General features: G+C 40.5%; 1 protein-coding gene and 1 pseudogene across 1 annotated transcript in view; both read right to left on the bottom strand.

Annotated features, from left to right (window-relative positions):
• LOC105473922 (DIS3 like 3'-5' exoribonuclease 2) overlaps positions 1-14,756 on the bottom strand; it is a 374,047-nt gene that overhangs the window by 281,938 nt on the left and 77,353 nt on the right.
• The window catches only part of LOC139357241 (protein N-terminal asparagine amidohydrolase pseudogene), a 35,864-nt pseudogene extending 21,108 nt beyond the window's left edge, over positions 1-14,756 (bottom strand).

The raw sequence follows: 14,756 nt of genomic DNA, 5'->3' as shown, positions 1-14,756 counted from the left end.
TCACCATTCCCTCAATTACCTGAGCCTAACGTAGAAGTCATCGCAGCTTCTTCCTATAATCCATCACCATGTTCTAGCTTATTAAACAGTCTTAAATTCATCTCCTCCTTGTATTTCACATGGGCACTGTGACTTCATCTCTCACTGGGACTCTCAATACATAATTTTCTTTTCAGTCTCCCACCAATTTCACCCCTTTCCTTTAAGTCCTTCACACCCTACCACCACAATGATATTTAATATACAATGTGACTATGTCACCTTCCTCAAAATCATTCAGTGACTCCCCAGTGACTACATAACAACTGAACTCTCTTACACAGTTAGACCTTTCACAATATGACACCACCACCACCACCCCTGCCTCTCCATCTGCCAGCCTGGCCTCATCTCTTGCCACTTTATATCCCTAGCTTGCATTTTAAGCTCAAAAATAAAATAGTATCTGTAGTTTTCCAAATCTACCATATTTTCAGAAGTCTCCAATGCAGTACATAATACTGCCTAAATTCACAAGACAGTTATGTATATGCCCTAAATCATTACTAGTTTCTATAAGACAAAAGTCTACTAAAATTTTAATAAAAAATGAGAATTTGAACAATAGCAGTAGCAAGCAGCAATATCACAATACTACTATTAATGATAAACTCTTTATGGTTTATAAATATTACCAAGTAAATGTCAGTACGTTTCCTTAAAATATAACTTCCTTGCCTTTCACTTACAAAAACTGTACCACTACACCATTAACTTAATTACAAAATCAACAAATTTACTTGTTATCATACCCTGTACTTTAAAGCAATAATTACATGACTGAGGGTGATCTTGTAGACAGACCAACCAGAACATTTTCAGGTTCCTTCTGAATTCTACTTTCAAGAGTGGGGATATATTTGTAGTAAGCAATACTGAAGCTTTTGCCATGACCAGTGTCATATGCTTTTCAGATGGCTAGCCAGGAATGCAATACATAATGCATCTAATTAGTCCAGTGTGAGAGTCATTAGCACAGTTTACCAGATACATCCTGTTATATCCCTACTTGCAGACATTTGGTAGGACTGCACTTCTTGGTCCTCTTGTGGTTGGGTGGTGTCACGTGACTCATTCTTGCCAATGAGCTACTGGCAGAAGTGACTCCATCACTTCTGGACAGGGGCATTTTAAATGTGGCCCTCCTTGGCTCTGTTTCCTTCTGCCACAGAGAAAGGGAGCACTTCTGATGGTCTATGTTCCATCCATCCTGGGGTCTGGAGTAAAGATAATGCAAAGCAAAGCCCCTAGATGATCTTGATGGGCAGTGAGCATGAGTAAGAAATAAACCACATAATTCCAGAGTATAACCTTGCCTATCATACAGTTGTTCAGCAAGGCAGATGACTCAAAGAAACACGTACTAAGACACCAACATTTTACGTGAATATTTTGTCTTCTTTCGGTAAATGTGGTACATTCAAGAGCTAGAAAAAGTAAACCTGAGTTATCATGTGTTGTGGCTAAACCATGTTCTTGGTCCTCATTTCTAAGACTAATAGTAGTAATACCTAACATCTCTCGAGCACTTAGAATGTGCCATCACTGCCTTAAGTATTTTATCTACATTAACTCATGCGTTACAATAAATGTGGTTTTCACCAAAACATCTCCATGGGGTTAAGGAGAGATAAATTAGTTTTCTAGAAAATAACCCTGAAATATTAACTGGGAGTTTCCCAGCATAAATAAGCTACTCTATCCTTAAACAATACTTTCCTTATTTCAGACATTTCAACTTGAATTACAGAGATCTGAGGGCATGTTTAAAGCAGGCAAGAACCTGAAGTATTTGATCCAGAGCTGGCAGTAATGAAGAAAAAAAGATGACTGTTAAAAATAGTCTGTGTATATAGCAATCTTGGGAAAATCTGATCATGTTAGTGGATATACCTCACCTACCATACTACTCTTGATGGAGGCTCCAAAGACCTTGCCCTCCCATCATTGAGTACCTTCCAAGCCTCTTTTAGGCCTGCCATGCAGGCCAAGAAACCAAACAGTTCTAAGAAATTCTAATTCCACTGGAATTGAGAGCAATCCAAAATGATAGTGGTTATGTAAGAGAATGGATTAAATATAATCTAGTATGATGGGTGCATATTTAAAGAACTTAGAACACAAAACTTTAAAACAATCACTTGAAGGAAAACTTAGTTGTCAAAGGAAACAATTTACTGTACTAGACCAATTTCATGTGACCATAAGGAGGTTTGAAACAACCATTGAAAATTAGGGATTAAATGTGCACTTTGATTTCTACGTTTGTTTAATTTAGAACAACAGTAGTCACTCCTATCAACACTTCCTTTATTCTTTCGAACTCGAGTTATTTCTTTCTTTCAGTGCCAATCTCTTCCGAAATAACTATACATCTATTATTCCCTTGCTGAACCCTACCTCCTTAAATCATATATAGACTTTGCTGTAAGTTAAGTGAAATAATCCCATCTTGAGAGAAATTTAGATTTGCTAACAAAGTACTTGACTGATTTATTCCCACTCTATCCTCTCAGTACCCTGCAGGTGCTGCACAAATACATGTGGGAGAAATAAATGAGTCCCTAGCATTATTAGGTTTCCAACAGGTATCAATGTATCAAGTAGATTCCTGCCTGTCTTACTATATTTTTAACAAAGTTCCAATGAGTAAAAGATTCATTTGAAATCCACCTCTTTTGCTAGTTATGTTCCGTATCACGTTGTTTTGCCGATTGAGTGTAATTTTGATATGCTCTGTCAGCCTCTTTTACTCTTATTTTCTCTGAGCCAATCACTACGGCTGCATCAACTAAGACACCATAGCTGAATTCTGCGCTCCCAGGACTCCTTTGGTACAACCAAAGAAAGACTCAGAATTCTGGCTCTCAAGGCTGGTCCTCTGCTTTGGTTCTTGCTCCCAATATGACTCTAGTCAATTCTCCTAGCTTAAGGATCAAATCCTATCCTTGACTCCTAGCCCAGTGGCTGCTTCTACCACTCTGCTTATAAGAAAACAGTCCCACATTTCTGAACTTAGCACCCTGTCCCAAAGCCCCAGTAGGACCCACTTCCTCCTAAATGACAACTGCCTACTTGCCTTTTGAATACCTGTGCATCCAAGTACTATGAATTTGGGATCTGCAGGAATGGCATCTGGGTCTGTAACCCCTTTGACTCTTCGCCTTGAACAGCAAGCTGCAACTCTGATTTGACTTTTATTGTTGGGTCAGCTCCACTGTCTAGGGCAGGTATCCGTTAAGGTTCTCCCTCATTCTCAACACCTGTCTCCATAATGTCCTATCATACCTCTCCAGTCCTAAGATACAACCACTAGAATTCTAATTAATATTTTCTGAATTGTTTATTTTCTGAGACTAACACTAAACTTTTAGTTATATCAACTGATACAGTCATCTTCTTGATGGCAACTTAAGATATTACCTATTACCTAATGCTAAAGCATATATTGTTATTTTCTAAATGTGTGTTAATTTTTATGACGCCTGACAATATCTGTCTACAGATCAAATAACTCTCTCCTTGATATCTCTGGAATAACAAATAACAATGTGATCATGAAGCCAGGAGATGTAAATCTGAATTCCACTCTGTTACTCCTTAGTTATATGTTCTTAAACAATAAGATGTTTAAACTAAGCCCCAGTTTTCTCATTCACAAAATTGGGATAGAGGTAACAACATATAAAAGAATAGTACAAGGCACTAAATATAGCACCTGGTACACAGTAAGCACCAATAAGTTAGCGGTTGTTATTAGCACCCACAGGGTTTATACATGCATATTTGTAATTTACTGTATTGGGGTATTAAGAGAAGGAAAATAATAGAATAAACTCATTACGGTTAACCAAAAGATGAAAGACAAGTATGGGCTATGGTTATGGGAGGTGAACTTGATGAAGAAAAGGAAAGAGAATGGAAGAAGCAGGGCGAAGATCAAATAAATGGCAAACAAGAGTTTACCGAGCAGGCAGCAATGTTCCAAGAGTCTCTGTAAAAGGGTGCCATGGTCCCCCTTTCAGTCTCCCTTGAGGGCAGGATCCTGAGAGGAGTTAGGAGCCCCCTGCTTCTTCCAGTGTCTGGGAGAGTTAGTAGAGAGGCTGCCATACTCAGCCAATAGTATAGCAGGAAGAGAAAGCTTTGATCCATACATGCCTCCCTGAAACCTGAAATTTTCACAATCCTCTCTTGCCAAATCATTCTCATCTTGAAATAAAATAAATCCTCTCTCTTTCTCTATTCCCATCCTTTAAACCTTAACTCTAATGTAATCTCTATGAAATCTTCCCCAATTCTTTCAAATAGAGTTTGTTTCTCCCATAACAATGTGGTATTTCTGTTTCCATCCTGCAAACCTTACCATAATTGTTTCCATTCTCTTCCCAACCAGCCTATGAACTCCTGAAGGGCAAAGCCTGTGACCTATTCTACTTTGTATTTCTAGGATCTAGCACAGGGCAGGATGAATGGCAGATGAGAAGCCACTGGGTACCTTGAACTGCTCCAGGCAGAATTGTCAGGATCAATACTTCCTAACCATTTGGGGACATGATCTCCACTTCGAAAATCTGGGGAAAAGGACATTAAGCCGAAAGTCAAGAGATCTGGATTCTGTCCCTGGTTCTGCCAAAAACTCTCAGTCCTCAAACCAGCCACTTACTCTCACAGTACCTTAATATCCCAACTGACAAAAGAAGAAACTATCATTTGCCCCTCAACTATCTTTCATCAAATGTCTGCAATAAAAAGTATAAGGAAACAGTAAAAATGTCGAAGAATCTGAACTTCAAAGAGTTATATAAGAGTAAATTATTTTTCATTATTGCCTCACAGCTTGATACTCATACAGCTATCTATTTTGCCAAAAATCATGCTGTGAAATAAATTGACTATTTACTACTACAACGAAAAGAACTGTTGTTTTTTCTAAAGCCCCAAAAGCCCTGTAGTTTACATACCCAAGAGGAGTGAGCATAACAAGCAGAAAGAAGCAAAGATGAATAATCCAATTAATCCACATTGGCTCACGCTAGTGACTACAGATTCCTTTGATAACAATATGCTTTTGTACTAACAAACCTATAAGACAATTGGCCAGTATGTTTGGAGATGTTTATATTCTAGACGTCAGGGATTCTTGATGACAGTCTGAATATTCTCTTCTCCCTACTTTGACCCTGTCACCAACAACTATCACAGGTGGGCTAAGGCCAGCAGAACTCCCCCACTTCAGAATGAGAAGCTGTGAAATGTTCTAACTAATGAGGCCTGAGAGACATACCTAATGGGGCTGACTTTAATACAAAAAGCAATTGTCAGGCAGCCCCTGTGAAGACTCTCAGGAGCTCCACAGAAACAAAATAATAAGGAACCCGGGGCTACCCTCTACATTTCAAATCTTCTGAAAGCTTCAGAGGCAGCCAGCAGCCCCTCTGTAGGAGCTAGTTAAACAGATAAGAGTTTATAGAAATACATAACACTAAGCTAATTTTATGACCTAGAAATTCATAAAATTAGGCCTCTAGGGAAAAACACAACTTTGTTGTATTGGGTTTTAAAAGAGGTACAGACTTTTGTCCAAGAAAAAAAGGCACCAAGGCAGAAACAAGAATGCTCAAGTCCCAAACCTTTCCTTCCAGACCTCAGCAACAGCAAATGCTTTAATCCTCAACCTACCCCCAAGCTTTGGTCAACAACCTACCCCATCTTCTTAGACTTCCTGCCTGAAGCAAGAGCACTTCTAACAGCACAGGAAAGGCTGTGCTGTCTTACCAATAAAGAGGGTGAGAACCAAGGAAAACAATGCAACAGACTTACTTATTCATATGTTTCCTTATTTTGGCCATCTGTTGCCTGGGTCCAAAGGCAGAAAGGAGGCCAGGTAACTTGGCCTAGAACTTTTAAGCAACCTCATCCACTTTTGTAGAGCTCTACTAGTGCTCTACTGTATGCTTTCCATGCCTAATGTTCAACCAGTCAGCACCTATACCTGCTCTGGTCTGGTCTAGACCCACCCAGCTTGCTAACCATTCTTCTGCTTCTCCCTATTCTACCATTCTCATGTCTTAGGTCAAAAGATGCCACCATCTCTCTGTTCTTTCTTTGGCTCTTCTTCATTACCATGCTGCCTCTTTACTCCCTGAAATGACCTCTAGGAATGTTTCCTTTGGTTTGACCTGGCCCTAACACACTTCTCTTGTCTTCTTGGACCTGGTCATCACTAGGCTAGATTCAAGAAAACACGAAGCGACCTAAATCAACCTATATACCTAGAACTTCTGAAGCCAGCCCTTAGCTATGCTTTCAAGGAATCCAGGGAGGATACCATATCAACAACTGGCAGCAACTGGGGATGAAGCTGGGAGGTGGATCTGAACTAGGAAAGTTCACTGTAATTCAAAAGGAAAAAAGAGGATTCCCAGACAAGATGGCCAAATAGGAACAGCTCCTGTCTGCAGCTCCCAGTGAAACCAACGCAGAAGGTGGGTGATTTCTGCATTTCCAACTGAGGCACCTGGTTCATCTCACTGGGACTGGTTAGCCAGTGGGTGCAGCCCACAGAGGGCGAGCCAAAGCAGGGCGAGGTGTTACCTCACCCAGGAAGCACAAGGAGTCAGGGAACTCCCCCCGCTAGCCAAAGGAAGCCATGAGGGACTGTGCTGTGAGGAACAGTGTACTCTGGTCCAGATATTATGCTTTACCCACGGTCTTTGCAACCCTCAGACCAGGAGATTCCCTTGGGTGCCTATACCACAAGGGCCCTGGGTTTCAAGCACAAAACTGGGCAGTTGTTGGGGCAGACAGCAAGCTAGCTGCAGTTTGTTTTTTTTTTTTTTTCCATATCCCAGTGACACCTGGAACATCAGTAAGAGAGAACCGTTCACTCCCCTGGAAAGGGGGCTGAAGCCAGGGAGCAAAGTGGTCTAGCTCAGCAGACTCCACCCTCATGGAGCCCAGCAAGCTAAGATCCACTGGCTTGAAATTCTCACTGCCAGCACAGCAGGCTGAAGTCGACCTGGGACACTTAAGCTTGGTGGGGGAGGCGCGTCCACCATTACTGAGGCTTGAGTAGGCAGTTTTCCCCTTGCAGTGTAAACAAAGCCACCAGTAAGTTCGAGCTAGGCAGAGCCCACTGCAGCACTGCAAAGCCCCTGTAGCCAGACTACCTCTCTAGAGTCCTCCTCTCTGGGCAGGGCATCTCTGAAAGAAAGGCAGCAGCCCCAGTCAGGGGCTTATAGATAAAACTCCCACCTCCGTGGGACAGAACACCTGGGGGAAAGGTCGGCTGTGGGTGCAGCTTCAGCAGACAAACGTTCCTGCTTGCCAGCTCTGAAGAGAGCAGCAGATCTCCCAGCACAGCACTCAAGCTCTGATAAGGGACAGACAGCCTATTCAAGTGGGTCCCTGACCCCTGTGCCTCCTGATGCGGAGACACCTCCCAGCAGGGGTCAACAGACACCTCACACGGGAGAGCTCTGGCTGGCATCTGGTGGGTGCCCCTCTGGGATGAAGCTTCCAGAGGAAGGAGGAGACAGCAAACTTTGTTGTTCTGCAGCCTCCACTGGTAATACCCAAGCAAACAGGGTCTGGAGTGGACCTCCAGCAAACTCCAGTAGACCTGCAGAAGAGGGGCCTGACTGTTAGAAGGAGAACTAACAAACAGAAAGCAATAGCATCAACATCAACAAAAAGGATCACCATGCAAAAACTCCATCCGAAGGTCACCAACAGGAAAAACCAAAGGTAAATAAATCCACAAAGATGAGGAAAAACCAGCACAAAAAGGCTGAAAATTCCAAAAACCAGAATGCCTCTTCTCTCCAAAGGATCACAACTCCTTGCCAGCAAAAGAACAAAACTGGATGGAGAATGAGTTTGATGAACTGATAGAAGTAGGCTTCAGAAAGTGGGTAATAACAAACTCCTCCGAGCTAAATGAGCATGTACTAACTCAATGCAAGAAAGCTAAGAACCTTGATAAAAGGTTAGAGGAATTGCTCACTAGAATAACCAGTTTAGAGAAGAACATAAATGACTTGTTGGAGCTAAAAAACACAGCACGAGAACTTCGTGAAGCATATACAAGTATCAAGAGATGAATTGATCAAGTAGAAGAAAGGGTATCAAAGACTGAAGATCAACATAATAAAATAAAGCATGACGACAAGATTAGAGAAAAAAGAATGAAAAGGAAATAACAAAGCCTCCAAGAAATATGGAACTATATTAAAAGACCAAACCTACGTTTGATTGGTGTACCTTAAAGTTACAGGGAGAATGGAACCAAGTTGGAAAACATACTTCAGGATACCATCCAGAAGAACTTCCCCAACCTAGCAAGACAGGCCAACATTCAAATTTGGGAAATACAGAGAACACCACAAAGATACTTCTCGAGAAGGGCAACCCCAAGACACATAATTGTCACAAATGAAGGAAAAGTTGAAATGAAGGAAAAATGTTGAAATGAAGGAAAAAATATTAAGGGCAGCCAGAGAGAAAGGTCCCACAAAGGGAAGCCTGTCAGACTAACAGTGGATCTCTCTGCAGAAACCCTACAAGCCAGAAGAGAATGGGGGCCAATACTCAACATTCTTAAAGAAAAGAATTTTCAACCCAGAATTCGTATCCAGCCAAACTAAGCTTCATAAGTGAAGGAGAAATAAAATCCTTTACAGACAAGCAAATCCGGAGGGATTTTGTCACCACGAGGCTTGCCTTACAAGAGCTCCTGAAAGAAGCACTAAATATACAAAGGAAAAACTGGTACCAGCCACTGCAAAAAAACCAAACCAAAACATAAAGATCATTGACACTATGAAGAAACTGCATCAACTAATGGGAAAAATAAACAGCTAGCATCATAATGACAGAATCAAATTCACACAAAACAATATTAAACTTAAATGTAAACAGGCTAAATCCCCCAATTAAAAGGCATAGACTGGTAAATTGGATAAAGAGTCAAGACCCATCGGTGTGCTGTATTCAGGAGACCCATCTCACATGCAGAGACACACATAGACTCAAAATAAAGAGATGGAGGAATATTTACCAAGCAAATGGAAAGCAAAAAAAAGCAGGGGTTGCAATCCTAGTCTCTGATAAAACAGACTTTAAACAAACAAAGATCAAAAAGACAAAGAAGGGCATTACATAATGGTAAAGGGATCAATGCAACAAGAAGAGCTAACTATCCTAAATATATATGCACCCAATACAGGAGCACCCAGATTCATAAAGCAAGTTCTTAGAGACCTACAAAGAGACTTAGACTCCCACACAATAATAGTGGGAGACTTTAACACCCCACTGTCAATAATAGATCAATGAGACAAAAAATTAACAAGGATATTCAGGACTTGAACTCAGCTCGGGATCAAGAGGACCTAATAGACATTTACAGAACTCTTCACCCCAAATCAAAAGAATATACATTCTTCTCAGTACCACATCACACTTATTCTAAAACTGACCACATAATTGGAAGTAAAACACTCCTCAGCAAACGCAAAACAACAGAAATCTTAACAAGCAGTCTCTCAGACCACAGTGCAATCAAATTAGAATTCAGCATTAAGAAACTCACTCGAGGCTGGGTGTGGTGGCTCATGCCTGTAATCCCAGCACTTTGGGAGTCCAAGGTGGGCGGATCATGAGGTCAGGAGATTGAGACCATCTTGGCTAACACGGTGAAACCCCATCTCTACTAAAAATACAAAAAATTAGCCGGGCGTGGAGGCAGGCGCCTGTAGTCCCAGCTACTTGGGAGGCTGAGGCAGGAGAATGGCGTGAACCCGGGAGGCGGAGCTTGCAGTGAGCTGAGATCGCACCACTGCACTCCAGCCTGGGTGACAGAGCAAGACTCCATCTCAAAAAAAAAAAGAAATTCACTCAAAACCACACAACTACATGGAAACTGAACAACCTGCTCCTGAATGACTACTGGGTAAATAATGAAATAAAGGCAAAAATAAATAAGTTCTTTGAAACCAATGAGAACAAAGACACAATGTACCAGAATCTCTGGCATACAACTAAAGCAGTCTTCAGAAGGAAATTTATAGCACTAAATGCCCACAGGAGAAAGCAGGAAAGATTTAAAATCGACACCCTAACATCACAATTAAACGAACTAGAGAAGCAAGCGCAGACTAATTCAAAAGTTAGCAGAAGACAAGAAATAACTAAGATCAGAGCAGAAATGAAGGAGATAGAGACATGAAAAACCATTCGAAAAAATCGATGAGTCCAGGAGCTGGTTTTTTTAAAACATTAACAAAATAGACCACAAGACAGAATAATAAAGAAGAAAAGAGAGAAGAATCAAATAAACACAATAAATAAATGATAAAGGGGAGATCACCACTGATCCCACTGAAATACAAACTAACATCAGAGAATACTATAAACACCTCTACACAAATAAACTAGAAAATCTAGAAGAAATGGATAAATTCCTGAACACATACACCCTCCCAAGACTAAACCAGGAAGAAGTCAAATCCCTGAATAGACCAATAACAAGTTCTGAAATTGAGCCAGTAATTAATAGCCTATCAACCAAAAAAAGTCCAGGACCAGATGGATTCACAGCCGAATTCTACCAGAGGTACAAAGAGGAGCGGTACCATTCCTTCTGAAAGTATTCTAAACAATAGAAAAAGAGAGACTCCTCCCTAACTCATTTTATGAGGCCAGCATCATCCTGATACCAAAACCTGGCAGAGACACAACAAAAAAAGAAAATTTCAGGCCAACATCCCTGATGAACATCAATGCAAAAATCCTCAATAAAACACTAGCAAACCGAATCCAGCAGCACATCAAAAAGCTTATCCACCACGATAAGTTGGCTTCATCCCTGGGATGCCAGGCTGGTTCAATATACACAAATCAATAAACGTAATCCATCACATAAACAGAACTAATGACAAAAACCACATGATTATCTCAATAGATGCAGAAAAGGCCTTCGACAAAATTCAACACCGCTTCATGCTAAAAACACTCAATAAACTAGGTATTGGAACATATCTCAAAATAGTAAGAGCTATTTATGACAAACCCACATCCAATATCATACTGAATAGGCAAAAACTGGAAGCATTTACTTTGAAAACCGGCACAAGACAAGGATGCCCTCTCTCACCACTCCTATTCAACACAGTATTGGAAGTTCTGGCCAGGGCAATCAGGCAAGTGAAAGAAATAAAGGGTATCCAAACAGGAAGAGAGGAAGTCAAAATATCTCTGTTTGCAGATGACATGATTGTATATTTAGAAAACCCCATCGTCTCAGCCCAAAATCTCCTTAAGTTGATAAGTAACTTCAGCAAAGTCTCAGGATACAAAATTAATGTGCAAAAATCACAAGCATTCTTATACACCAATAATAGAGCACCAAATCATGAGCAAACTCCCGTTCACAACTGCTACAAAGAGAATAAAGTAGCTAGGAATACAACTTACAAGGGATCTGAAGGACCTCTTCAAGGAGAACTACAAATGACTGCTCAAGGAAAGAGAGGACACAAATGGAAAAATATTCCATGCTCATGGATAGGAAGAATCAATATCGTGAAAATGGTCATACTGCCCAAAGTAATTTACAGATTCAATGCTATTCCCATCAAGCTACCAATGACCTTCTCCACAGAATTAGAAAAAAACTATTTTAAATTTCATATGGAACCAAAAAAGAGCCTGTATAGCCAAGATGATCCTAAGAAAAAAGAACAAAGCTGGAGGCATCATGCTACCTGACTTCAAGCCATACTACAAGCCTACAGTAATGAAAACAGCATGCTACTGGTACCAAAACAGATATATAGACCAATGGGACAGAATACATGTCTCAGAAATAACATCACACATCTACAACCATCTGGTCTTTGACAAACCTGACAAAAACAAGCAATGGGGAAAGGATTCCCTATTTAATAAGTGGTGCTGGGAAAACTGGCTAGCCATATGTAGAAAACTAAAACTGGACCCCTTCCTTACACCTTATACAAAAATTAACTCAAGATGACGTAAAGGTTTATATACAAGACCTAAACCCATAAAAATCCTAGAAGAAAACCTAGGCAATACCATTCAGGACATAGGTATGGGCAAAGACTTTATGACTAAAACACGAAAAGCAATTGCAACAAAAGCTAAAATTGACAAATGGGATTTAATTAAACTAAAGAGCTTCTGCACAGCAAAAGAAACTATCATCAAAGTGAACAGGCAACCTACAGAATGGGAGAAAATTTTTGCAATCTATCCATCTGACAAAGGGCTAATATCCAGAATCTACAAGGAATTTAAATTTACAAGAAAAAAAAAAATCAAAAAGTGGGCAAAGGATATGAACAGATACTTTTCAAAAGAAGACATTTATGTGGCCAACAGACATATAAAAAAAGCTCATCATCACTGGTCATTAGAGAAATGCAACCATCTCACACCAGTTAGTATACAAAAAACTAGCCAGGCGCGGTGGCGGGCGCCTGTAGTCCCAGCTACTCGGGAGGCTGAGGCAGGAGAATGGCGTGAACCCGGGAGGCGGAGCTTGCAGTGAGCTGAGATCCGGCCACTGCACTCCAGCCTGGGAGGCAGAGCCAGACTCCGTCTCAACAAAAAAAAAAGAATGGCAATCACTAAAAAGTCAGGAAACGACTGATGCTGGAGAGGATACGGAGAAATAGAAATGCTTTTACACTGTTGGTGGGAGTATAAATTAGTTCAACCATTGTGGAAGACAGTGTGGTGATTCCTCAAGGATCTAGAACTAGAAATACCATTTGACCCAGCAATCCCACTATGGGGTATATACCGAAAGGATTATAAATCATTGCACTATAAAGATACATGTGCACATATGTTTATTGCAGCACTATTCATAATAGCAAAGACTTGGAACCAACCCAAATGCCTATCAATGTTAGGCTGGATAAAGAAAATGTGGCACATATACACATGGAATACTATGCAGCCATAAAAAAGAATGAGCTCATGTCCTTTGCAGGGACATGGATGAAGCTGGAAACCATCATTCTCAGCAAACTAACACAGGAACAGAAAACCAAGCACCACATGTTCTCACTCATAAGTGGGAGTTGAACAATGAGAACATATGGGCACAGTGAGGGGAACATCACACACAAGGGGGCCTTTCGGGGGGTGGAGGCAAGGGGAGGGATAGCATTAGGAGAAATACCTAATGTAGATGATGGGTTAATGGGTGCATCAAACCATCATGGCACATGTATACCTATGTAACAAACCTGCTCATTCTGCACATGTATCTCAGAACTTGAGTATAATTTTAAAAAAAGAAAGAAAAAAAAAAAACCTGCACTTCACAGCATTAATTAAAATTACACTTAAATTTGTATAAATGTGATCAGTATCTGTCTTTTCCTACCTGCAGTCCCCATTAAACTATAAGCTCCATGAGGGCAAGAACTATGTCAGTCCTAATCATGACTGAATTCCCTATACCCTATGAATACCTGGCATACAGCTATAATTCAATTACTTCAGTTGTATCAGATTAAAAATAATGTATTCCTCAACAAAGCTCTGAGATAAAATGGTGCTCCTCACATCACATTTTTTTTTTTTTTTTTTGGAGACAGAGTCTAGCTCCATCGCCCAGGCTGGAGTGCAGTGGTGCACATCACATCTTTTCTGGAAAAGCTAATAAGAACATTTCTTGAGTTCCTGCCATTCTAAGATTTTTAGGTACTATTCTAAAATTTTTACATGTATTCTCATTTAATTCTCATGACAAACCTATGAAGTAGGTACCATGATTATTCCCATTTTACAGATGAGACCTTTGAAGCAGAAAGGTTGTACAATTCGCTCAAAGTTATAGAGATGAATGGCAGAGATGAGATTCAAATCTAAGTAGCCTAGCCTAAAAGCCCATACTTTTAATCACTACTCTATAACACATCTTATTGAAGAACACCAAATTCTCGAGTACCAACGAATGTAGCCAAATAAAACAAATGATATGAAGACAGATTCAGACTTAGATATACAAGTCTCCAATCCTACATGACAATTCAAAGACAGTCACCACAAATCATTCCAATGTCTGATCCTTACTTTTATTTAAAACAGCTATCAACACTAAAACCATATCTTCCTTTCCAATTAACAGACATAGATGGAGACTGAAACCCAAAATATTCTCATATTAAAAACATTTTCTTCTGCCACTAAATCCCTGATTCATAAAAACACAGACAAACTATTTTTATCTGCCAATCACCCAGTCACCAAACTGGGCCAACAGAACTCCATATGTATTGCCTGGGTTTTCCACTGGAGGCAGCAGAAATGCGTGGGGACTGCCACTGTCTCCATGGCTTTGTCTTTCTAGTTCTCCCTGCATAGGATGTAGGAAAATAATACATACCAAGTTTGAATGGGCCCTCAGTATTTATTCAAAAGAATACCAAAAACCAGTGCAAGGCATGTGACAGGGAGGATGGATCACTAGAGAGGGAGCAGGACGAACAACTCAGATGATTCACAATCTGCCCAGCAGATGCTTCTAAGTTCCAAGCATTCAGTAGCATGCTTCCAAGATCACACCCAATCTTACCACAGCGCCTGAGGGGTCTGTGACTCCTCCAGTTTATGATGCCTTGTTGGTGCACCATGGAATGTGAAAGGTCCTAAGAAATCTATAATTAGAAAGGGAAAAT

This window comes from Macaca nemestrina, chromosome 11 (genome assembly GCF_043159975.1).
Source record: "Macaca nemestrina isolate mMacNem1 chromosome 11, mMacNem.hap1, whole genome shotgun sequence".
Classification (NCBI taxonomy): Eukaryota; Metazoa; Chordata; class Mammalia; order Primates; family Cercopithecidae; genus Macaca; species Macaca nemestrina.
Note: the sequence above shows the minus strand (reverse complement) of the source record. Positions and strands in the feature narration are given on the sequence as shown.